This window comes from Anastrepha ludens, chromosome 2 (assembly GCF_028408465.1).
Source record: "Anastrepha ludens isolate Willacy chromosome 2, idAnaLude1.1, whole genome shotgun sequence".
NCBI classification, from domain to species: Eukaryota; Metazoa; Arthropoda; class Insecta; order Diptera; family Tephritidae; genus Anastrepha; species Anastrepha ludens.
Window position 1 is genome coordinate 115300651 of NC_071498.1, and position 24691 is coordinate 115325341.

Genomic DNA, 24691 nt, shown 5'->3' on the forward strand with positions numbered 1-24691 from the left:
ATCAATGAAAATAAGTTAATTGTCGGAGGGTTCCCTCATTAGCTCAACTCTGATGCATAAGGTGTTAATGTGGTCAATACACGAATGATTTTGCCGAAAACCAGCTCGCTCCTTTCGCAGAGACTGGTTAAGCTTCGGTTTAGTGCGACTTAAAAGTATACTGGACAGTACTTTGGAAGTAATGCATCGAAGCATTATTCCGCGGTAGTTTTTACACTGGCCTTTCTTTGGGAGAACAACCAAATGACACGTCAGCCAATCTGCGGGGATCTTCTCTTCCACCCAATTAAAGCTGAATATTGGAAGCAGGAGTTTCGCCGTATACTCTGGGAATACTTTTAAAATTTAAGGCCGCATTCTACTGTAGCCCGACGATTTGTTGATTTTTACGAGTTTTAAGCGATCTCTAACAACGATGACGCTTATTTTGTTCTGGGGTGGTATTTAATTGCTGTCAGTCAACGGCGCAGCTTTAGCAGGCACTTCACTGTCGGGTGAGTTCAATATGATATTTCAAAAAAGTGCTCGCTGAATCTGTTGAGCTGTTCGTTCTATGTTGTGAGTAGAACTCTGGTTTTTGGTCTTATTAGACGTGATACTGCATTAAAATTCCCAGTAACTTTGCGTGAGATATCGTACAGCGTTTTGATGTTGTTTTGTTGAGCTGCTTGGTCTGCTTCTCTGACTAGGCTATTGGACTGATACTGATGATGATTGGACTCGCTTGTCTCGTCTACACATATTTTTGGCTTTTTGATGAGCTGATGACCTTAGTTGGATCCCCATATAAATTTTCAAATACACATGCGATGGCTTTCGATCCTCTCTAATGCACATGCGGTATTTAAGTTTACATTAAGCATCACATATGCAATAAGAGATTTAAATTTTAATTACAGCCCACATTGTTTTGTAGCCGTTAAATTAGATTTCATATTAAAAGTGAATTATTTAAACTGAAATATTCGTATATTAATTTTGTTTGTGTATACAGATTAATTAAATTATATGAGTTATCAGCGGAAAATTACTCGGGTCAACTGCTTCGTGAAAATTAGATCAGCCAGCCTTGCCATGCAAATTCCAATATTTGTTCTTTGAATGAGTATTTTTGAAAATTAAGAAAGAAATTAATTTTGTGTGCTTATTAAAAATAATTTTCTTTTGCACGAAAGATGTGTCAAAAGCTGGGAAAGATTCATAGGAACTCTTTGACGATGATCGGAAGCATCCAGCACAACTTACTCAATTTCTATGCGTTCATATGTATACCATATTACAAAGTATGCTAAACGATCTGGTCATCTAAATTAGACCAGCACATCACGAATGATAGCTCAAAATAACGAAGTTCTACAAGGAACCCCGTTCCAGATACTTAAGGACTTTATTATATAAATTAATCAAGAATGCGCAGGATGACTTTCCCTGTAACCCTGTATAGCGATCGGCGACTGAAGATGCTTAGACTAGAAGAGGCTATAGGCTAATCACATGGAAAGGTTCATCCAGACTCATTGCAAAACACTAGAAACCAAGAAATAGTCGAAACAGCAGACTTTTTGTGATAATTGGAAGCTAAAGTTGTATTCACACGAAAAGTATAAAATTATCACCGGAGCACAGTCTTGCCATACATTCGACCCAAAATTCAAGCAAAAACGAACCCATATAGGATGGAAAAAAGTTTCTAAAACGAACTTTGTTCTCTGACCAATTAGATGAAGTTGCTTTAACAAATAAAAGGGTTACAAATTATATAATTGTATTACTTGCAACAAGAAAACAGAATTATAAATAAAATTAGTTTTATAAAATACACTCAAAATATTGAAGTACTAGAAAGAAAGAAAACGGCTCATTTCTTTGAAAGTGGTGTAAGTCCATTTTGGCAAAAAAATTAGTGAATGATAAAAATTAATACAATTTACTATCAACTTTTTATATATAAACTTTTTCCAAAAAAATCTGTTAAAATATTAGTTGTTTTTATCATTAACTAATTTTTTGTCAAAATGGACTTACACCGCTTTCAAAGAAAATGGCTTACTTTTTTATTTTTTGCTGACTTTGAAGACATTATATTAATATAAAAGTATACATTTTTGTTAATCTCACTCAAAAAATTTTTACATTATAAATTTAAATCAATTTAATATTCAAAAAACATAAAATCAGTGCTTTAACATTTTCCAAAAATTTTCAATCCATTCAAATGCAAACCCTTAAATATCTCCATATAATATAAAATGGACTTACACCCCTTTGAAATAAAACGGCTCATATGAAGTAATAAGTTGCTTATTGTTGTACAGATCCGAGATTCAGCATAAGCTTGTAGACCTACGATGACCAGACAAGAAATGAAATTTAAACAATGTGAGGCATCAAATTGCCCTTGCCATTATTTGCAGGCAACATTTAAACCATTTCGTAATAGCCACCTTAGGCTTCGCTCACAGCGTTTCAAACGGTCTGTCTAATTGTTAGTGACTCAGTTAAGTACATCCGGCGTACTTGGGCAATAGCGCCTCGAATGTTGGTTTCAAGCTCGTCCATAGTCGTTGGCTTGTTAGCGTAGACTAAGGCAAAGAAAATAACAGAGTCGCATGATCCCGGCACACAAATGAAGAATGCTCACCGTGAGATGATTCTTCTTCTTTTTCTTGATTGGCGCGATAACCGCTTATGCGATTTTGGCCGAGTTTTACAAGGCGCACCAGTTGTTTCTTTCTCGTGCTAACCAGCGCCAGTTGGACACACCAAGTGAAGCCAAGTCCTTTTCCCCCCATCTTCCTAAAGTAGAGGAGGCATTCCCTTTCCTCTGTTATCACCAGCTGGTACTGTATCGAAGCTTTTAGAGTCGGAGTGCTTGTGTCCATTCGGACGACATGACCTAGCCAACCAAGCCGCTGGATCTTTATTCGCTACGCTATGTGTATGTCGTCGTAAAGCCCATATAGCTCACTGTTTCATCGCCTACGATACTGGCCGTTTCCAACGTGCAAGGGTCTAAAAATCTTCCGCATAATCTTTCTCTCAAACACTCCAAGGGAGGCCTTATCGGATATTGTCATCGTCCACGCTTCTGCGCTTTTCGTTAAGACGGGCATGAGGAGAGACTTATAAAGTGTTAGTTTTGTTCGTCGAGAGAGGGCTTAACTACTCAATTGTCTGCTTAGTCCAAAGTAGTACTTGTTGGCAAGAGAGATTCTACGTTAGATTTCAAGGCTGACATTGTTATCAGTGTTAATACTGGTTCCTAAATATACGAAGCCTTTTACAATCTCTACATCATAACTGTCAACAGTGACTTGGGTGCCGAAACGTGAGTGCGTCGACTACTTGTTTGATGACAGGAGGTTCATTGTTGTGCCCTCGTTCACTACCAGACAACAGCGCAGTTGTTAAGGCCGAGGAAGTCAGTAGCATCGGCATACGTCAGTAATTGTACGCTCATATAGAAAATTGTGCCCGTGCGATTAAGTTCTACTGAAGTTTTACTACTGCGAAATACCGTTAGATGAAATAACATTTTGATGTATGTTTATTTTTGAGCAAGGTACAATCTTCATTTGAATTATAAAAGAAACTTGTATTACTATGTAGATCAAATACCGTTGATTGAATAGCCATTTTCTTCGATACAAATTAGTGCCGCTAATCAAGGCGCCGTGGCTGAATGGGTTGGTGCGTGACTACCATTCGGAATTCAGAGAGAGAACGTCGGTTCGAATCTCGGTGAAAGATCAAAAAATTCAGAAAAAGTTTTTTCTAATAGCGGTCGCCCCTCGGCAGGCAATGGCAAATCTCCGAGTGTATTTCTGCCATGAAAAAGCTCCTCATAAAAAATATCTGCCGTTCGGAGTCGGCTTGAAACTGTAGGTCCCTCCATTTGTGGAATAATACCACGACGCACACCACAAATAGGAGGAGGAGCTCGGCCAAACACCCAAAAAGGGTACACGCGCCAATTATATATATCGAAATGATCGAAAATACATTTTCAGCGGCTTTAGTTGGTCATGCTTAGATATACCTAATAAGGCCTTTTCTATTCTTAAACTGCAACATAACCCCAGACCGGTTTGGAGATTACCAGAATTGGACTCACTTCGTAAATCTGACAAAAAGCAATTCAATAAAACAAAAAGGCAATAAAATAAATGACCTTCTTTCAACGTATTCTGCCACAATTGGTGATGACAATACTCGTAGGACTGCTACTGCAATCTCTGTGAAGGATTTGTTGATTTCGGTGACCTACTTACCAACGACTAATAAAATTGGGTTCATTTTCTCCCTCATTCTTCTTGAGCGCAAGTGGGTTAAGCAAATGTATGAGCAGAAGAAAAGTGACAATTGTTCCCATTTACCGTTTGTGGATTTACTGTTACACACATACAAACATATGCATATATCCTAGCTATCTGAATCGCATCTTACGCTTATTAAGCTTGACATATTAATGATTGAAATTAAAAGATTTAGTAGTTAACTCTGTTAAAGCAAACCGCTCAGCTAAATGGTTGAATGCGAGTGCAACATTGCCACAAATCCACGTAGTAAGTAACGGGCATGGCATCCATTCCCCGCCTGTCACAGGCAACAGTGAATTTTATGACAAATTTATGCGCTACTCGACAGTCATCGCGTAAACAGCTGTGTGTGAATGGCTGCGTGTGTGTGTGAGTGAGTGTTTGCCTTAAATGTGATTTGTCCTGTTGTGAGACATTTGAAGCGTGATGATCTGGCAAACTGTTGCAGTGGCTGTTGTAACTATGCGTGTGTTTGCGCGTGCATGTGTGTTTGTGGCAAGTGCAAGTGCTGCGCTTCCGCATCGTAACTAGGGCAACTTACTTACTGCAGCAATGTTTTTCTTTGCGCTTAAGCATACTGAATTGCATAAATTGTTGCCGTGCACTGAATGCTGTCCGCCTGCATGCAACAGATGTAGTATTCACATTTCCAGTGTGCTCACCCACATGCCACACGCCGTATGCCACATATGCGCATATGCATGGCATTTACTCGGTTGTATGTCTGTCACTCATGCAAGTGCCTCGTGCCACCCACCTACCGACCGCCAATACGCCAACCGCCTGCCCGAGAAATTGAGAGGCAATGTATCAACTTGCGTTTTTTGTTTGTGTTTTTCGCATGTGCTCTTGCGAATATGCCACATACATAAGTATGTAATGCAATACCACGCCAGCAGTTAGCGGCGGCGCCACTTGCAGTGCCGGCGATGATGCGGCAACAATCAGAAAATAGTGCCACTTGAATTTCTGATATGAATTTTTCGGTTTATTTGTTGCAGCCCTTCCACATATGCATGCATGTACTCGTATGTATGCATGTTTGTATGTATGTATGTAAGTACGAGTATTTCTCAGTGGACGGTGAGCAGCGCGTTGGTTATCGTCGTCATCTTCAATGGCGTTCGTGGAATGCCCGAGACAGCAGCGGCAGAGTACTGGCATGGCACAGCGCTGGTGTTCGCCTCCACATTGCTGTTTCGTAGTGGAAACGTGCTTCAAGCGTGAAAACGTCTTGCCTGCTAGCTGCAACAAAGGCCAGCATAATTTCCCATACTTACTACTTTCCTCGGCGATTTTTACTTTCGCTGCGAATTTAATTTTAATTTATGACTTTATTCTATTTTCATTCTTAGTTGCCGCTCGTGCTTCTTTTGCTGTTTGCTGTTTGCTCTGCGATGCCATTGCGCCCTGCACTCGTTGGTTTGCCCAACCGGCAAGTGGCGCATCTTGCACGCTACAAATAACCTAATTAGCGTTGATTTGAAGCGCCGCTACCGCCGCAACGTCGCCTTAATTAGCCAACATAAATAATTAGGGCGGCAGTAATCATGATGATTTATTGCATTTTCAAACCGCATTGATTTATGCACTTTGACAGAGGATACTACCAACCAACCTGCATATGTATGTATGTATGTATGTATGCGCGTGTGCTTGTATGTGTATGCAAATGTAGAAGATAAAATCGTAGTAACAACGAGGTTCGAGTGCTTTGTGCTTTCTTTGCTCTTAAAAGTATGCTTTACTGGCTAATTGATGGAACTTTGGCGGTTGGAAATTCGTACAATGGGACTATTATATGTATTTTTCAATCTAATTTCAAGCCGAACATAATGGTGTCAGCTCTTTTCGTAGTAAAAGGTTTTTAAAGTTATAATCTAATTCCACAAATCTGTAAGTCTCATGATGTTTTTTTTTTCTTTTCCTGGTTGGCGAAGTTACCACCTAAGTGATTATGGCCGAAAATTCCTTCAGAGCACTGCGCCCATTTCCTAAGTTCAAGAAAGCCTGGTGTAATCGTGAGGAGATTTATATGGAAATTTATGGGCCTCGGGCGTTGGTGTTGCAAAGTTGTATAGGTTTAATAGCAACATAGATCTTATCGAATGAATAAAGATTTTGCTGCTCAAATCTGCCATCTCAAATGCCATCAGTGGCGCTCTAGACCTACAACTTTTGGATGCGGCTGCTGTTGGTTGGTTGGCTGGTTACGGTTGGTTAGAAAAATAAAATATTCTCTGCGTTGGAATGAAAAAGTACAGAGTGCGTCTAGAAGCGAAGCATTTTCTAAGTTCAAGAAAGCACGCCAGGATCCTTATTTACTGGATAAAACCTACGTTGCTTACAATTTTGCAGCACCAACGCCCAAAGGCCCATAAATTTCAAACTCTTATCTTGACAGAATTCTGCTCGCTCATTTCTCCCGTATTCACAGACTCGTCAAATCAGTAATTTTTCAAATTACAATGAAGTTCCATGAGCGGTTTTCCAGTTTTTTCGTAAACAAACCGTTGCCACAGCCCCTGTTATGTCAGTCAATCAGCTGATTCTTTCAAAAACGCTGAGTATCGGTTAACTGATCTTGGTCATACCACTAAAAATCTTTTCAGCATGACTGCATTTGTTAATGCAGGCTCCTCTGCTAATCGAAGTCTTCTACTACTTCAAAATTTTAACTGCCACCAGTTCTGCCGCTGAGTGTTTGTTGGATGGCAGAAGATAGTTTCGCTTACCCTCCTTCATCGCCTAATCACTTCACTTCTTTACCAATTAACATTTACCTTATTGCATATAACTCGGAAAGTTATGAGATTCCCACTATGAAACTGAGCATAGTCTCCGTCACAGTGTATGCAGTGAGCCAAGCAGCCGAAACAAAAAATGTATGCATCCTAATTTGACAATTCGTTTAAATGGAATGCTTTGAAATTTCCATTAAGTGTCATTAGTTTTAATCCGAATAAAATATATAAATATTTTGTACAATGTAAAAAAAAGTAGTATTAAAAAACAAAATACCGCACAAATCGTATTTTTCTTTTGTGCAGAAGAACCAAGCGTTGCCGACTCGATGTTTTGTGTGCCACGCGACAAATTTGCAAAGCAAAACCAGTAAGAAATTGCATGTCGTACTTAATTGCCGTCCACAGCTCACATCTGTGGGAATCATTTTAATCCAAATGACTTTTCTGCTTCAGACCTGAGGCGAAATCGTTTGAGTCAAGACGCATTACCAACGATCTCGAAAGCTGATAATCAGTAAGAAGTGTAATAGATATTGAGCGGAGTTGGACAAAGCTTCATTGTGTTGAAAACTTAGTATTGGCCGATCCCACCATTATATTTGTACCTCACGGGCCTTCATTTGTCATTTAAGCACTTCCTTTGAAATAACTGTAAGAGAAGTTTTATGCGAATCCAACTCTACTTTAGGACTCAAGATGCAATTTGTGGATTTGTTCAAATTTCTGACGACGATAAAAAAACATTTTTCTTGCGATGTGGACTTTGGGGTGAAACATGTTTTCTCTGGTGATGGGTACAATTCAATTCCCTAACACAAATAAACACTTCAAAAAGCCAGCAGACACGCAAACAGAGTAAGAAAAGTTCTTTTGAATACAATTGTTTTATCAATAATATTAAGTTCTATAGAAATACAATAATGAGCTTCTAAAAGAGATGGAAGACTTAAGAAATCTAGAAACCAATTTAATAAAATTATGAACTTAAAAAACAAAAAATACCAGTCTAACGGTTAGACGCGATAGAAGTGAAACCTTCCGCAAAAACAAACTGAGAGAGAATGAGACGAAAGCAGCATTAGGAGCGGGATAATTATAGGTTCATTATTATATTGCATGATTCAATAATAAAAGGTTTGCTCAGTAAGCAGCTTTCTCATTCCCTCTTGACAAATCGGCTCCCTTAGCAAGACACTGGGTTGCTAGCTCTAGAAATTTTGAGTAAAAGCGGAGGAAAAGTAAAATTTGTAGAAAAAACATTTCTTTTTCAAAATGGACTCCTTACGAGCAACAACTCGCTCAAGAGTTTTCATCGGTATGTTCAGGACTATGGTAGTATGACATGGAATACATATCGCTTTAGTCAGGACATGATAGAGTATTCGACGTAATCTAAGATCGATAAGTGGAGAATTTACAAAGCTTTATTTCTTGTGATGTGTTGATTTAGAAGGAATTCATGTTTTGCAAAGAGCTAGCATTTCCCAAAGAGTTAAGACAGTGAGAATAATTGGATAGTCCCGACGCAATCGATTACATTGCAGATCTCATTATAAAAATGTTCTCAGAACTTGTTTCCAATGAGCCCACCTTCCTATGGATGGATGAAGTGTCCAGAGGAGGTTTAGAAAAGCACAGTAGCAGTATGAAAGAGCTTCTCATAAAAAGCATCTACCGGAATCGGCTTCCAATTGTGGAACGCGCGCTACAAATAGGAGGAGGATCTCGGCGAAACAGGGTATATTCAATAACGCATTATAATGCGCAACGTACTTTTGCAGTGTTGGCAATGCGTTCAGAAATGCAAATATGGTAGTACTGCAAATGCATCGCGTTCCAAAACGCCATTTTTGTATCAAACGTCGCGCATTATTTGCAGGAAAAATTTTAATACTGCCAATCTATCAATTGCAACACTTGTCACATTGGCAGTGCTGCCAGCGCTGCAATTACTGCGTATTTATAATGCGTTTCTGAATATACCCACACCTAACAGAATTGTACGTGCCAATTATTTATTTATTTTTAACAAAATAGTTTCATATTGGCGAAACGTTGCGATTGGTTTTAAATTTAAAAATTAATTCACAAAATAAAATCTTGGATTATGTGAAATAATTTCTTGTTTTAATATTAGTCTTGGCAATTTCCGCTAATCACTTCTATCTATACCATTATTTACATTCAAATATTAATTAAAATTTATTTTTTAAACCGTTCGCAGTTTGTTTCCATTTAAGTAACAAAATACTATTTTGCTACCATGTTTACCAAAAAGGATTTAATTTTTTCCTTTTTATGCACCTTCTTAAATACAACCTTTTGTAAGGGAGTGTCAAAATTCGAATGTCACTAGTGAGCAAACCTTTAATAATTGAATCATGATTATATTGCTATAAAGTTCATATTTTATTTTCTTCATTTTATTATTATTCACCCTCAATGTTTTCAATTTCAACAAATGTTACGAGTGGCTTATGATAGCTAAAATATGATTCAAATGCTTTGGTTTCGATGTTGTCAACATATCTTTGAAATGCCGCGTCAATTGTTGTTTTTGATCGTGTTGTCGATTCAGTGCGATTGTTACACATTTTTAAATTGAATGTTGTATTGAGAAAGTCAATTAAAGGAATCGCTGTGTCCAATGCAAAATTTACGTTAAAATCGCCACTTAAAATCATTGGAACTTTATCGTAATCTTTTCTAAGTATCCGCGATACTTCAGGTGTATACTTTATTACATTTTTTTTAGTTTTATTTTTTTTTTCTGTCGATATTCACGACACTTTTTTGCATTATTTTTCGGCATAATTGCGGTAAATATTTAAAAATGAAAATATTTACGAATATAAGAATACGGACGCAATACAGCACTCGCGGTTGCTATTATGAGAGTCGTAACGCGTATATTACACAGACGTACTAACATACACACAAACATTCGTAGGACGCTTGGTCTAAGCAAGTATTAGGTAGTGTAGTATAGGTATACATAATGCCTTCTCGCTCACCGTGGCTCCGTAATACGCAGGCGCACACACATACGTACTAGCATACATACGTATGACGCTTGAACTAAACACCAAAGCAAGTAATAGGCAGTGTAGTATACATGTAGTATACATACTACAATACCCACTATACTAGCGTGGCTCAGCAGTACGCAGCCACACACATATACGTAATATATATCAACATATAACGCTTCGTAGCCAGTTAGTGTCGCTTTTTCGGTTCATCGAGTCTCAAATCACTCCCAACGATTCTAAAGAAGTTTTCACTTCAAAAAATATTCACTGGAACAGTGAAAATATTAGCTCTGCTATCACCCCAAATGCGGCTGGTCCTAGGACATATAAGCACCTCTTAAAGAAAGTCTTTCCACTGCCCTGCATCTCAAAGCTTAATAACTGGGTCTGAGCAGTGTCGCTTGAAGAGGATTGTCTACGAACAAAGATTTGAAGCAAAAGCAATACAAAAATGAAAAAAAAATACTATAAATAAAAAGCTTTATAAAATAGCTACACAGGCTTGTGATTTTTGTTTCAAACGTTTTTTTTTTCTTCTTAATTATTATTACCTCATTTCCTTGCTATGGAAGCAAACTAGGTACGTAGGTAGCATGATTCAATAATAAAAGGTTTGCTCAGTAAGCAGCATGATTCAATTATACAAGGTTAAGTAAAGTTTGACAACTGATTTCGGATGCTACTTAATCCATTGATGCAATTTAGAAGCAAAGGAAAAAGGGCATAAGTTTATCCCCTTTCTGAAAATGTAGTAAAAAATTGAAAAAGGTCGTTGTAAGCCATAGAATAATTTTATGTTATTTTATAAGAGGTACTTAATTATTTACCACTTTTGCCACTTGTAAATCTACACTGAAGTAATAAATAAAACAACTTGCGAATAGTGGAAACTCTTAACGAGGAAAAACCACTTTTATTTCGTCACGTCCGCTAATCATACATTTGATTTTTTAACGAGATTGCCTGCAAAGTTACAAGTACAATATAAAATCTGTGTTAAAAAAAGATAAATGTATATATACGCCGAAACACAAGTAGACGCCCAAAGCATTGCATACTTTACTTACAATTATCTTATCGAATGCTCATTGTTCTCTTCTTTTGTTTATTGCACCGGTTAAGATGCTTTATTCGAAAGTGCACCCGGCATTTAAAAAAAAAAATCGTTTAACATTATCGCGTAAACTCACGTTTTCACTTAATGTGAACAATTTTTGTAAAAATGATATCCCACCGTGAAGCTCCCCGCCGTTGAACTGGTTAAACGCTGATTCCATCATTTTAATTTTGTCCAAGAACTCGGTGCTTGGTTTAACTAAGCCGCCCTTATATAAAGAGTCAACCCAAGTAAATTTAGGCTCAATGCATGAACAATCGGTCAACTTTAATTTGCGTATTATGTAACCGGCAATATATTCAAGAGCATCTTCGTGTAAGCTATCAAAGTCAGCGTCCTCATTTAATGAGCCCCAACGCATAACACCTTCGGATTGCGCGCAGAAATATGTGATGTTACTTATGTATGTGTTTTAAGTTAGTTCGGAGCTGTAAAACAAATATTAGTTAGATGGGAAACGAGACAAAAGTAAAAAAATGGAGTCTCTAAAGGAGTATTTTCTTTACATTAAAATGGAAATGCAGCTAGTAAACAAAAATATTTTGGAAAATTATTTCACTCTTATGCATATAAAGCCATGTTTAGTAACCTTTGCATTACGACGTGTTGCAAATTTCCTCATTTCAGTACCGTACGAACGTAAATGTACGTTTCATAACTGTTTTTACAAACTTTTATTCCTGAAATAAATGCTGACTTTTAGCATCCTTCATATGCATTAAGAGAGTAACTTGTTAAACCATTGAATTTGATATAGATTTGGCTGCCATGATATGTTAACGACAGGAATGAGATAAAACAGAAAATTTAATTTCGTATTTCGAGCATAACAATATATGTGTCCATTTGTTACCGTAAAGACATTGCGAAAGCAGAAGTTCAGTCGATCATTCCTCCACGTAAGAAAAACATTGGAGTTAGAAGAGTTAAAATTGAAAAAATTACAAATTTATTAGTTTATTGTTTCAAATTTGTCTACCTTAATATACTTGGCGTCCCTAATATTAGTATAGTTAGGAAAATATATTCATATAGTCTAAAACTAATACATCGAAAAATTTCTATATTGATAATATTATATAATCCATCCATCCATTGAAAACAAGTTCCGTCAATATCAACTTTCTTATAATCAGGTCTCTAATGTTATCGATTCCGTCGGCACTATCCCATTATTCTCCCTGTCGTAGCTCTTTGGGAAATGCTCTTTTCAAAACATAAATTCCTTCTAAATCACCACATAATAAGAAATAAAGCTTTTTAAATTCTCCTTTTATCGATCTCGGATTGCCTCAATTACTCTATCATGTCCTGACTTAAGCGGTATGTATTCCATGTCATACTACCATAGTCCTTGACATACCGATAAAAACTCTTTAGCGGGTTGTTGCTCGTAAGCAGACTATTTTGAAAATGAAATGTTTTTGTATAAATTTTACTTTTCCTCCGCTTTTACTCAAAATTTCTAGAGCTAGCAACCCAGTGTCTTGCTAAGGGAGCTGATTTGTCAAGAGGTAACGAGAAAGCTGCTTATTGAGCAAACCTTTTATTATTGAATCATGACTCTTGCCTACAAATAAACCAATTTTTAGACAAATTTACGTCAATGACCAAAATACTTGGATCACTTGACATAGAGACGCTTGGAGCGACACTCATCAAGAATTTGCTTGACTGCTGATAAACACTGAGAATTGCATGGTCTCGCGCTAGCTTCTGTCTATACAGTTCTCAAACTGACGATGGAGCCTACGTTAACACCAGCAATAAGCTCTTGCTTCAGCCGTGATGTACAGAATGCAGTGTGGCCAACATCCCTCCGTTAGCCGGCTCTCGTCGATTTTGAAGGAAGCAAATGATTGGCTGATAGAAGTGGGGTCATGACAGTGGTTTGTTCAAGAAAAAACTGATATTATGTTGGAGACTGAGATCTACGAAAAAATCAGCGCATTTACAACTCATTTTACATCGTTGGCGTCTGAACAACGACTGGTTGGACGAGTGTGTGAAAAACGAGCGAACAAAATTCTGCTGTCGAGTGCCAGGTGCCGTGGCAGCCGAAGTTACTCTCACAATTTTGCTTCGAATGACCAACCCTGGTAATGCGTCGTCCTTGGTTTTCAGTAATATTTTGCAACACACGAAAGTATCAACTTATTGGAGTGAACTTTTGGTAATGCAGACATTTCAAATAATAGGAGTGGCAATAAGTTGGCTTGGTCATATGGTGTGCGCCTTTAGACTCCGTTTTATGCGGAACGTCAATGTACCGGTTTATGCTAAGAAATCAGCAGTTGACAAAATAGTGTTGGATAAATAGATCGGCCGAAAGGTCCAGTCCTATAAGTGCCATCGAATTTTCCAGCTAAGAGATCTCAAACATTCTCCATTTTATTTTATTCAATGAAAAATTCCCACCACTAAAAAAGCCCACACTATGTGAAATATATGCCATTGAACCATAGCCTGTCAAAGATTTTCAATATAAAATTGATGCATAAATTTGTCTGCCTAATATTGCGGTGCTTCTAAAACTAAAAGTACATAGTTAAGTGATTGGAGGGTAGGAAAGAAAAGAACGGGGGATATACACAGGCAAGGAAACATCTCTCTCTCTCTCTACACTTGCAATGCAAATACTGAAACTACCAAACCTGGCAGTAAAATATGAGGTAATATCCCAAAAATCTGGTACTACACTGACCACTTTGTAACTAAATCTTATTGTTCAGTGAATGTTTTTATAAATGTCGTTAATCAAAACTTAAAATCAAACATAGAAACGACAACGGCAACGAAATGCTTTATCTTTACGAAATTAGAAACAGCATTTCATATGGCAGCGAATAGCGGTAACTATTTATCTGCACGGAACCATCCCAATATGTGGATGTTAATTGTAGATTAGAAAGATGCAAGTATATACTCGCGGGGAATTGTGCGCGAACTTGTAATATTCCGAAATGAGCTGCATAGCTCCTAGGTCGAGGAGAGAAAGTCTGGTCACTGCACGATAGGCATACACACACACATTTGTATATTAAAGAAATTAAAGGTTGGTCCAAGAATAGGTTTCCTTTTAAAAATAAAATTAACAAAATGTATCTTAGCTTCGGTATGTCATAGCATCAACAGAGCAATTCCACATTAAAACGAACTGAAGATATTTCACTTCAAAAACTCTATGCCAAAATGCCATTGATTAAATGTGAGAATTAAACTTTTTTTTTAATTTTTTCTCAGTTAACTTCTTACTATACTCAAATTAATTTTAAAAAATAGTTGGCGACTATTTATGTCCAAAATACTTGGATCTTTTGACAAGGAGTCGCACCACAGTAAAGCTTCCCATTCCTTATGGAATACATCTTCATTTATATGGCTACCTTGGCTTGCCTTGCGGTAGCACGTTCTGTTGACCCTTTATAGCCCTTGATGTAACGTTTATCGAGTAGTTCAAACGTCATTTAACATACCCCGTGAGACGTTTCTACGTAGACATAACATTGGTCCTTCAACGCAAGTGTAAAAGGTTAAAATAATATATACGAGGTAACACTCCTAGGTCAGTTGATATTATTGACTATTATTGAACTTTGCGCACCAATCCTTTGATATTTGATGGATGGTTTGTAAGAGCGACGAAAGTTGTTAATGAGCAGGGGTGATAGGTAAATAACATAATAAAAAAATTTGCCAACTTGCTTAGAAACTTATTTATATAAATGCTCGGCAAACTAGAGTATCGTCAAGTGTGAATCTTTCAACCCTTTGCTGAGAGATTTTTTTGCAGTCAGTGGCTAAGCCAGTGGGATTTTATAAGTGAATAATTCAGTGTCAATGGAGCAACATTTCTCGTTCTCTACGTACCGCCGCCGAAGGAGAAATCGGTTTCCGACGAGCCCGAAAAAACAGTTGGTACGACAAGGAATGCCATGCTGCCGCAGAAGGAAAGGATGCCGCCATGTGGGATCGCTACAGAGAGCTAAAAAAGGAAGAGAGACGTATTATCCGAAAGAAGAAACGAGAGGCTGAAATGCGTGAGCGCGAGGAGCTTGAGATGCTGGCCAACAGGAACAGTGACCGAAAATTCTACCAGAAAGTTCGGCGGCTTACAGAAGGTTCTAAGAACCTGTTAAATAGTGACAGCTGCGCATGTGACAGAGAATGTGAAGATCCCGATACCCTAATCGTTGACGACAGAATTGTCGGTCCGCTACCCGACCATGACGAGGTGAGAATAGCGATATCGTGGCTAAAGAAAAACAAGGCCGTGGGCGCCGACGGACTGCCGGGTGAGCTATTCAAACATGGCGGCGAGGAGCTGGTAAGGTGCATGCATCAGCTCCTATGCAAAATATGGTCGGATGAAAGCATGCCTGCCTATTGGAATTTAAGTGTGCTCTGCCCAATCCATAAGAAGGGCGATCCTGCAATTTGTGCCAATTACCGCGGGATTAGTCTTCTAAATATCGCCTATAAGGTTCTAGCGAGCGTATTGTGTGAAAGGCTGAAGCCCACCGTCAACCAACTGATTGGACCTTATCAGTATGGCTTCAGACCTGGAAGGTCTACCATCGACCAAATATTCACAATACGCCAAATCTTGGAAAAGACCCATGAAAGGAGAATCGACACACAGCATCTTTTCGTCGATTTCAAAGCTGCATTCGATAGTACGGAAAGGAGTTACTTGTATGCCGCGCTGTCTGAATTTGGTATCCCCGCAAAACTAATACGGCTATGCAAGATGACGTTGCTTAACACCAGCAGCGTCGTCAGAATTAGGAAGGACCTCTCCGAGCCGTTTGATACGAAACGACGAGGTTTCAGACAGGGTGACTCGCTGTCGTGTGAATTCTTTAACCTGATGTTGAAGGGCATCGTACCAGCCGCAGAACTTAATCACTTAGGCACAATATTTTATAAAAGCGTACAATTGTTGGAGTATGCCGATGATGTCGATATCATCGACCTTAACAACCGCGCTGTTAGTTCTACCTTCTCCAAACTAGATAAAGAGGCAAAGCGAGTGAGTCTGCTGGTGAACGAGGACAAAACGAAGTACCTCCTGTCTTCAAGCAAACAGTCGGTGCACTCGCGTATCGGCACCCACGTCACTGTTGAGAGTTATAATTTTGAGGTTGGAAAAGACTTCGTGTATTTAGGAACCAGCATTAACACCGATAATAATGTCAGCCTTAGAATCCAACGTAGAACGCAAATCAAGGCTGAGATATTAATTTTCTTGTCTTAATCTTCTGTCTACCAGGTAGCTGGCCATCAGTTTCACTGCACTGTCTTTGAAGCCAAAATATCATAGTATTTAAGCTGAGTCAAATACTTTGAAAAGTCAAGTAAGCAAAGAAGTGTCAAGTCACCATTGTCAAAGCTAATTTTAATATCGTCCAGTATTTTAACATCGCTGCCTATGATTTTGTTTGAAGCAATATTGTAGTGGAGAGTGTAGAGGATTGTCTTACCCATATGAAGAAATTTGCGTTGCCATTAAATGTTCGCAAACTTTAGAAAATGCGGGCAGTGTGATGATAAGTCTATAGTCACCAGCGTAAGTATAATAGCATTTATCTAATTTACAGCTGGGAAAACTATAGCCAACGCTAACAAATAGCCGTTAAGCTCATCAAGGTCAATCTCACACTCGCAACTTAAAAAGATCTTTCCTTACATTCAAAATACCATTATATCGTTTATCACGTTACCTTGTTTTTCTTTGTAGACGTTGGCTCTAGGCTGAAAGCTTTTAGAGCGTTTCCTTATTCTTCGATACATGTCTCTTACTTTATTTGCTTCAAAACCCTTTGTCCTGCTTCCAATTTAAGGTACTATTTTTTTCTCTTTACTATATTACCTTTCTGACATTTTTTCTTTCAACTTAGTAGTTTAGTAAATTTTGTCTCGTAGATTCGTTGTCATACCATTCATTTGTTGTATTTGTTTTTTGTCCTATAACTATAGTCGCTGCTTTAATTGCTACATTTTTCATTAAGAGGTTACATGGGTTTCATTGGTTCAAAAAATCTAATTTTTTTTGCTTATTATATATTCTATAACATCTCAGGAGTATTATCTTAAATTTTCAAGTCGATCCGAATAATAGTTTTGGAGATACAGCCTTTGGAAGGTGTGCGCTCCAAGCCACTTTTATTGTTATTCAAAACTTCAAACGTGTTTTTCCCGGAACCGTGTATTCAAAGTCGGTTGTCAAATGTTTTCGAAAACTACTCAACCGATCTTGATGAAAATTTACACAGGTGTTCGAGATACAATTTACTCGTGCTTGAACGAAGGATTTTTTTTTCAATTACAACTACTTTAAAAAAACAAAATCTCAAGCAAATTTGACCGAAATTTTCATTTTTTTGAAAACGAAACCCATGTAATTCCAATTTTTACCTTTTGTTTCTTTCCTTCGTCCAAGCACGAGTTTATGGTCTTAGCTAAAACACTTATTTTTGTTTTTTTCATTTTTGATGATCCTGTCAGGAGTTATGCTGACAACGTGGACGCACCTTTTTTTTCGAGGGGTCACCGGCAATGATGTCACAATGGAGGAGTTTTAATTTTTTTTTTTGAAAATTTCAGGAATTATTCTTTAAATATGTATCTACGAGTATAACAAAAAAGTTTGAATTAAATGAATAATTTTTTACATAGAAAAAAAAAATATTGAAAATAGGCCTTTTTTTACCCAACGAAACCCATGTAACACCTTAAGTTCCTTAATTCGTTTATATCTGAAGTGCTGTTACTTTCCGTGTTGCTGCTGCTCGAAATTTTTTATGGTGATCTTTTCTTGGTATTCTTGTCTCTAGAAAATATACAACATTTTTAAAAGTGTCACTTATTAAGTAGTGAGGAACTTTCAGAAATTTTACGTTACTGTAAAATTTTGACAATTGTTAACTGTTAAATCTGTTAGGAAAATGCCCCAACGCGTTGTTCAAACGTAAGTCGATAGATTTCGTGCTATAAAGGTATGTTGTTAGCTGTCATTATATTTTCCAACGAGACAAACAATTATTTTCGGACTACCCTGTATGATGGCCCAGTAGAGGGTATTCGGGTATGCTCTCGGTTTCCACCACCAACACGAGCCTACTAAAAAATCACTCAAATTCGAACTTTTTTTTGCAGAAAAACTTTTTCAATTAAAGCTGGAAATGGTACACCAACAAAGAGTAGTGAATCAAATAGGAAGAAAAAAAAAACAACAAGTTAATTAACCAGTAATAAACTTTAGCACGTATGCACATATACATACACATACATACATATGTATGTACATATGCATGTGTATAGAGTGCGATCAGTGCCCACACTGCAGTCTATCAAACGCCCTTCAGAATCGCTTGAAACGCAGCAACGAAAACGCAGTTTCTAATAAGTAAACTTCTGTTGGCGCATAAACACGCTTTTTTGCAGCAACATATGGAGGGCAGCGATGTTTAATTTATTGCAAGCGCGGGAAAGGTGGAAAGCAAATGGCGAAGAAGAAAATTAGGAAAGACAGCAGACTGTCAGGTGGGGGGCAAAGATGAAAACTACCGAAACTAACACAAGCAAATGAATATGTGCATACATGTACATTTGCTCGCACACACACACACACACACACACACAAATACATACATACATACATTTATGCAGGCGAATAAATGAGACTGTAGTGGAAAAGGCACCGCAACAAAGGCGACTGCTTGCGAAGACAAGACAAAGTTTTCACGCAAAACATCTTCCACAACTTATTAATTGTCGAGAAAGTGGCTGAGTTCATTTATCTTCTAATCATTTGGTCTTGTTTTTTGTGCGAGTTCATATGAAGTTCATAAGGAATTTATTAAATGTGCAAAAACCACACGAAATTCCTGACTAATATCTACATACTTACATACATGCATACATACTTACATACATATACACATACATACATACACACATACATACATACTTATGTACATGTGCACCTACTCCTATACTCATACGCGTCTATGTGCATAGATATAGAATAAAAATTATAAACAACTATTTTTAAATACATTTTAGGACAAGAGAGCATTTTATTTTTATTTTTAGTCACCCACTAATTCTCTTACTGAGAAGACGTGCTTTTTCTAGTCAGTTTAGACCGCAATTTACGGTGTCTTTCATTTTCACATTTTTCTTAATTATTGTTGCGAAGGACATACATATATTTTCTTTTTCATAAAAAACCAACAAAAACAAAAAAGTGCATTACTGATTTGTGTGATTGGTGCAGCATGACCCCGGGGCCACCAAGCCCGGGGCATAACAAGTTCGCTCTGCTAGCCTCAGATCCCCAACCAAAACGTAAGAAAATTAAAAAAAATGTTGAAACTTTCCCCCTTCTTCCTAAAATTGAACCAAATCCCAAATACGTGGTTGTTTCTGCTGTAAATGAAGATGAACCTTTAAAATCGTATAGTTGCTTCGCAGTTCACGCCGCCTTGAAGTTAATTAGCAAAGAAATCGTTAAAATTACTGAATTTCGTGACGGCAGCCTTGCCTTTTACTCAAAGACAAACCAACAGCGGAAAAATTCATACGTGCAAAATCTCTACATGGTGTTTGTGAGGTGAAAGCAAAATATTATGACAAACTGAACCATACAAAAGGTACCATTTACGCCCCATGCCTAAATGACCTCAGCGAGGATGAAATTGTAAAAGGTTTAGCTGACCAAGGCGCCGTAGAGGTTCATAAATTTTCCAAACTTGTTGACGGAAAACAAAAACACTCCGGAGTATATCTTCTTAATTTCGACAGATTCCACCTTCCGAATAGAGTCGATATCACATGGCATTTAGTAATGGTTAAACCTTATTTCCCAAACCCAATGCGGTGTAAGAGTTGCGGTAAACTTAATCATACGATGAAACGATGCAATAACCTACAAATGCGCCAACAATGCAATCTCCCTCCTCATGACCCCCAAAAATGTACCCGGACAATGTGCACAAATTGTTCCGGAAATCATCCAGCATATGATAAAGTTTGTCCAAAATACCAACAATCTAAAGAGTTTTTAAAAATCCCAGTTGAAAATAAATGTACAATGAAAGAAGCAATTACACTGTACATAAACCAAATTCATTGAATTACACAGGCCTGCGAAATTTAACTTTTTTCAGTTTCTAGAATGGCTGTACTTGTTGTAGTTTTTTATGTGCTGAAAACGAATCTGACCTTCAAAATGCTCCATCACGTCAGGATTTTTGGTAAATGAAGCCTAAAAGGTCAAAAAATGGCCATTTTAGCCATTTTTGATCATTTATTTTGGGATAGAAATTTTTTTTTTCAATTTTCGACGAAAAGGTCTACTATGCCAATAGACGTTATACCCAACGTATACGTAACTGAAACTGTTAATTTCAAAATGTCATAACCTTTTTTTAAAAAATCGTACAATAATTGAAAAAAATGGGTTTTAAAGCTAAAGAGTTGTACTATGCGACCTTTTCGTCGAAACTTGAAAAAAAAAATTTCTATCCCAAAAAAAATGATCAAAAATTGCTAAAATGGCCATTTTTTGACCTTTTAGGCTTCATTTACCAAAAATCCTCAAGTGATGGAGCATTTTGAAGGTCAGATTCGTTTTCAGCGCATAAAAAACTACAAGAAACAAGTACAGCCATTCTAGAAACTCACCCTCGCAGGACTGTGTTATTGGTGGCCCCTCTTTCGCTTTTGTCACACCAAATTATAACACTCTTAATAAACAACAACAAAATGACTCATCACAATCTCAAAACAATTCACCACAAATAATTTACCTCGAGTCGAAGAGCAACAACTAAATTCTAATTAACCAAATAATACCTCACAACAAACCTCAATAGCTTTCTCAGTTGAAAGGTCTGCAGCTTCCTTTCTTTTGCCAAATTTTGATTTTTCGTTGAATGGCACACGCGGACGACTAGTTGCTTTTTTGGAAATGCTATTTACCACCCACTTTAGCTCCGAATTTAGCCATAGGTACATAATTTTGTTCCTTAAATCTTTCTGTGGTATTTTTTCCACGTTTGCGTTAATTTTAAAGTAAAATGTATTTTTTGCATTAAATCCTTCTTCAATTCATCAGAAATATTAATGTCCTTGTTTTTTTTCGGGAACATGGTTAAAAATGTCATCAAATTTTTCTTCTTGTGAACGTTCTCTTCGCCATATTTCAAACATATCGTTTTTTTTTAAACCGAGGATGCCTAAGGAAAGTGGAATTACTCTTAAAAAGCAAAAAATTGCAATTTTAAATAAATTGCCAATAACTCCCTAAATGACATTGCATCTATTTTTTCTAATTTGAAAGATGCCAAATGGGGTCAAAATTTTATAGGGCTTCCAGAAAGTCAATGTGGAAGATAATTTGTGTCACTTCAAGCTTATGTAGGCTAATACGTTTTTTACAAATATAGCAACATAAATATAAAGCGTTTTAATTAAATACATATACATATATACTTACATGCCTCTTTATTTTCCATTTTATACTAATGAATTATTTTCAACACAATTCGAGAAACGCGGACTCAAAGTTCACCAAGCACTGCTGAACTCGCAAACAAATTCATACGAAAAATCACGTCGATTGACTTTGACGCGTGCCTGTGTAACGGTGCTTTTTATTAAGTGAAAATAAAATCCAGACACCTTTGTTTTCAAGTATTTCTAACTACAAAACAACAACAACAACAAAAGTAAAACGGTACTTTCATTCTTGGACTTTTGCACAGCAAAAACGGTCATTTGACCTAATATGCAATGGTACAAACTTTGGTATGGGGATATCTTCCAAATCCCTTAACTTCATTGAGCAGGTATATCTAGAGACAAGATCTATGATATGGGCAAGTGAAGATTATTCAAATGACGTTTAAACGTTCTATGAGATAAAGCAAGGGTGTCTGAAATCTCCTTCACTATTCGCGCTATATTTGATAATGACTTTCATGAAAATTTGAGTGATGGATTGAAAGTTGACGATCTGAATATAAGGCTGCTTCTATATGCCGATATACTACATCATTTTGCAGATGGAATAAATACAAATTGCAGACGAAAAATGAATTCTGGAGGTTAACCCACCCTAGCCAATTTGGCAATAATGGTTTTTCGTCGTGAGGACCAACTATCGGGGGAAAAATAGTAATATAAACTAGAGAATATTAACAGCTGCGTACTGCTATCTGGGGGTGATTCTTACACCCAAAATGGTTTTCCAGGATCATTTATAACAAAGGAATAACACCGCAATTTCAAGTTTAAATTTCACATAATTCTTTGGAAAAGACAGAAATAAAATTAGGTGTGAAAAGGAAAATGTTCCAATCAGTCTCTCGAGCTGTTCAAAGTTATGCGCCGCAAGTATGGGGATACTGTATGTTTGAGAATGTGCCCAAATTACAACTACAATTCATAAAGAAAATGTTTAAGCTGCCAAGCTGTTCGCCTACCTAGGCTATTTATTTAGAAACAGGAAAAAGTGGACAGATAAAATCCAAATATTTCCAAATGGCATTAACTTTACTAACAGGCAAAAAATGTGGAATAGAGCACTAAACAGTACGGACAGAATAGAATAAGAACTGGACCATAGCGTAGGTCAAAGTTATTTTAAGGATGACATAGAAAAATTTGAGATTTCAGGGATTTTTGAAGCCAGAAGTAATTGCATTATGCTTAATGGCCTTTGCAATAAAAACTGCTCTTTACTTCTGCTCAAATATGAACGAGACTTTATCAATAAAACGGTCCGCGGATGACATGTGGCAAAAATAAATTTTTTGTTGGATGGTAGGACTGTTATAAGCTTACATGGCAAATTTCAGCGTGACATGTCACATAGTTTGTTTTCTGTGCTACTGTAAACAAGTCAAGCTCGAATGTGTTTTTCGAATTTAACGATGGAAATTCAAGTTGAACAAAGAATTTGTTTGAAATTTTGTTATTCCAAAAAAATGTCGGCTTCAGACGCCTTAAAAATGTTGCAGACAACCTATGGGGACTCTGCTCTATCGCGTGCACGTGCTTTCCAGTGGTACAAATCATTCAAAGAGGGCCGTACATCAACCCAAAAAACCACGCCAAAGTCGCACAAAAATTAAGGGTTATGCTGACTGTGCTTTTCGATTACGAAGGTGGGGTGCACTCGGAGTTCCTTCCGCAAGGCCGATCGGTTAACGCTGAATATTATTTAGACGTTTTAAAGCGTTTGCGCGAGAACATTCGTCTTAAAAGGAAGGAATTGTGGGACAACAAGTCATGGTTTTTGCATCACGATAATGCACCAGCTCACACATCACGTCTTGTTCGCGATTATTTGAACAAAAATAATGTTAATACCGTTCCGCAAGCACCGTATTCACCTGATATGGCTACATGTGACTTTTTCCTGTTTCCCAAGCTCAAGTTGCCGCTCCGTGGAAAACATTTTGAGACACTTGAAGTCATAAAAGAGAATTCGAAGAAGGAACTGAAATCCATACCGAAATCGGTCTTCCAGAAATGCTATGATGATTGGAAAAAACGTTGGCATATGTGTATCGCCTCCAATGGTGATTACTTTGAAGGAGATAAAATAAAAATTGAACAAGAATTAACCGTTTGTGTTTTATTAAATCAGTCTCGTTCATATTTGAGCAGAAGGTATATAATTAAAATGATTTAGAAACAGTTTCTTGGACGATACGCAATATTAAAACAAATACCGCTGAACTTTGAAAAAACTGTCTTTAGTAATATCGAAATAGTTCACGTTCTAAATGGTGTAAACGATTTTCGATGGAAAAAATTAATAAATTTTATTGCTGGAGCTTTAATGTACAATCAGTTTATAATAAATAAATATCTACCTCATTTTTCCTGCTAAAACAAGCAACAAACAAAAAGAAAGAGACGCAGTTACACATTGCATCAGTGACGCCAGCAAGAGGAAGCGGGCCATCGCTGTAATAGCGCAGACATACCAAATTTAGCGAAGTCCTCAACCATCTGTGCGATCCTTCTGGCAGAAAAATGTTAAACACAGATGCCGCTGTAAAGGCGTTAGAAGGCGTTTTTTCTAAGCAACGACAGGTGGGCACTCCCACTATTAAGGACTCGTAGCGGCAGGTTATTCACCAACCCTGCCAGAAAGCAAAATAGGTTAATGCGAGGGTTGCTTTTCATATTTTTCGCTTTTGCAATACGACGTGTGATGATATGTAATTGGACATTCTTATTAAAAAGTCTGGTATATTTTGGCATAAACTTACATACAACTTCCGAAGTTTATTTGCTCTTTTTTCAGTGATTTGACAAATTCTTCTCCCCCAAAAGATGGAATTAACTCGTAAAAATTTCCGTACGATAATCTATTACGATTTTCGACGTGGTTATGGAGAAAAGTGTGCATTAATCAACTAACTTCGACTTTTGGCGTTGAAATAACACACTTTG

At 37.3% G+C, this 24691-nt stretch overlaps 1 long non-coding RNA gene across 1 annotated transcript; it reads left to right on the top strand.

Annotated features, from left to right (window-relative positions):
- Positions 1–7261: 7261 nt before the first annotated feature.
- LOC128859109 (uncharacterized) lies at positions 7262–8193 on the top strand. Its single transcript, XR_008454100.1, has 3 exons — positions 7262–7433; positions 7520–7921; positions 7977–8193. It is a non-coding gene; the product is annotated as an uncharacterized LOC128859109 (long non-coding RNA).
- The last annotated feature ends 16498 nt before the right edge of the window (positions 8194–24691 follow it).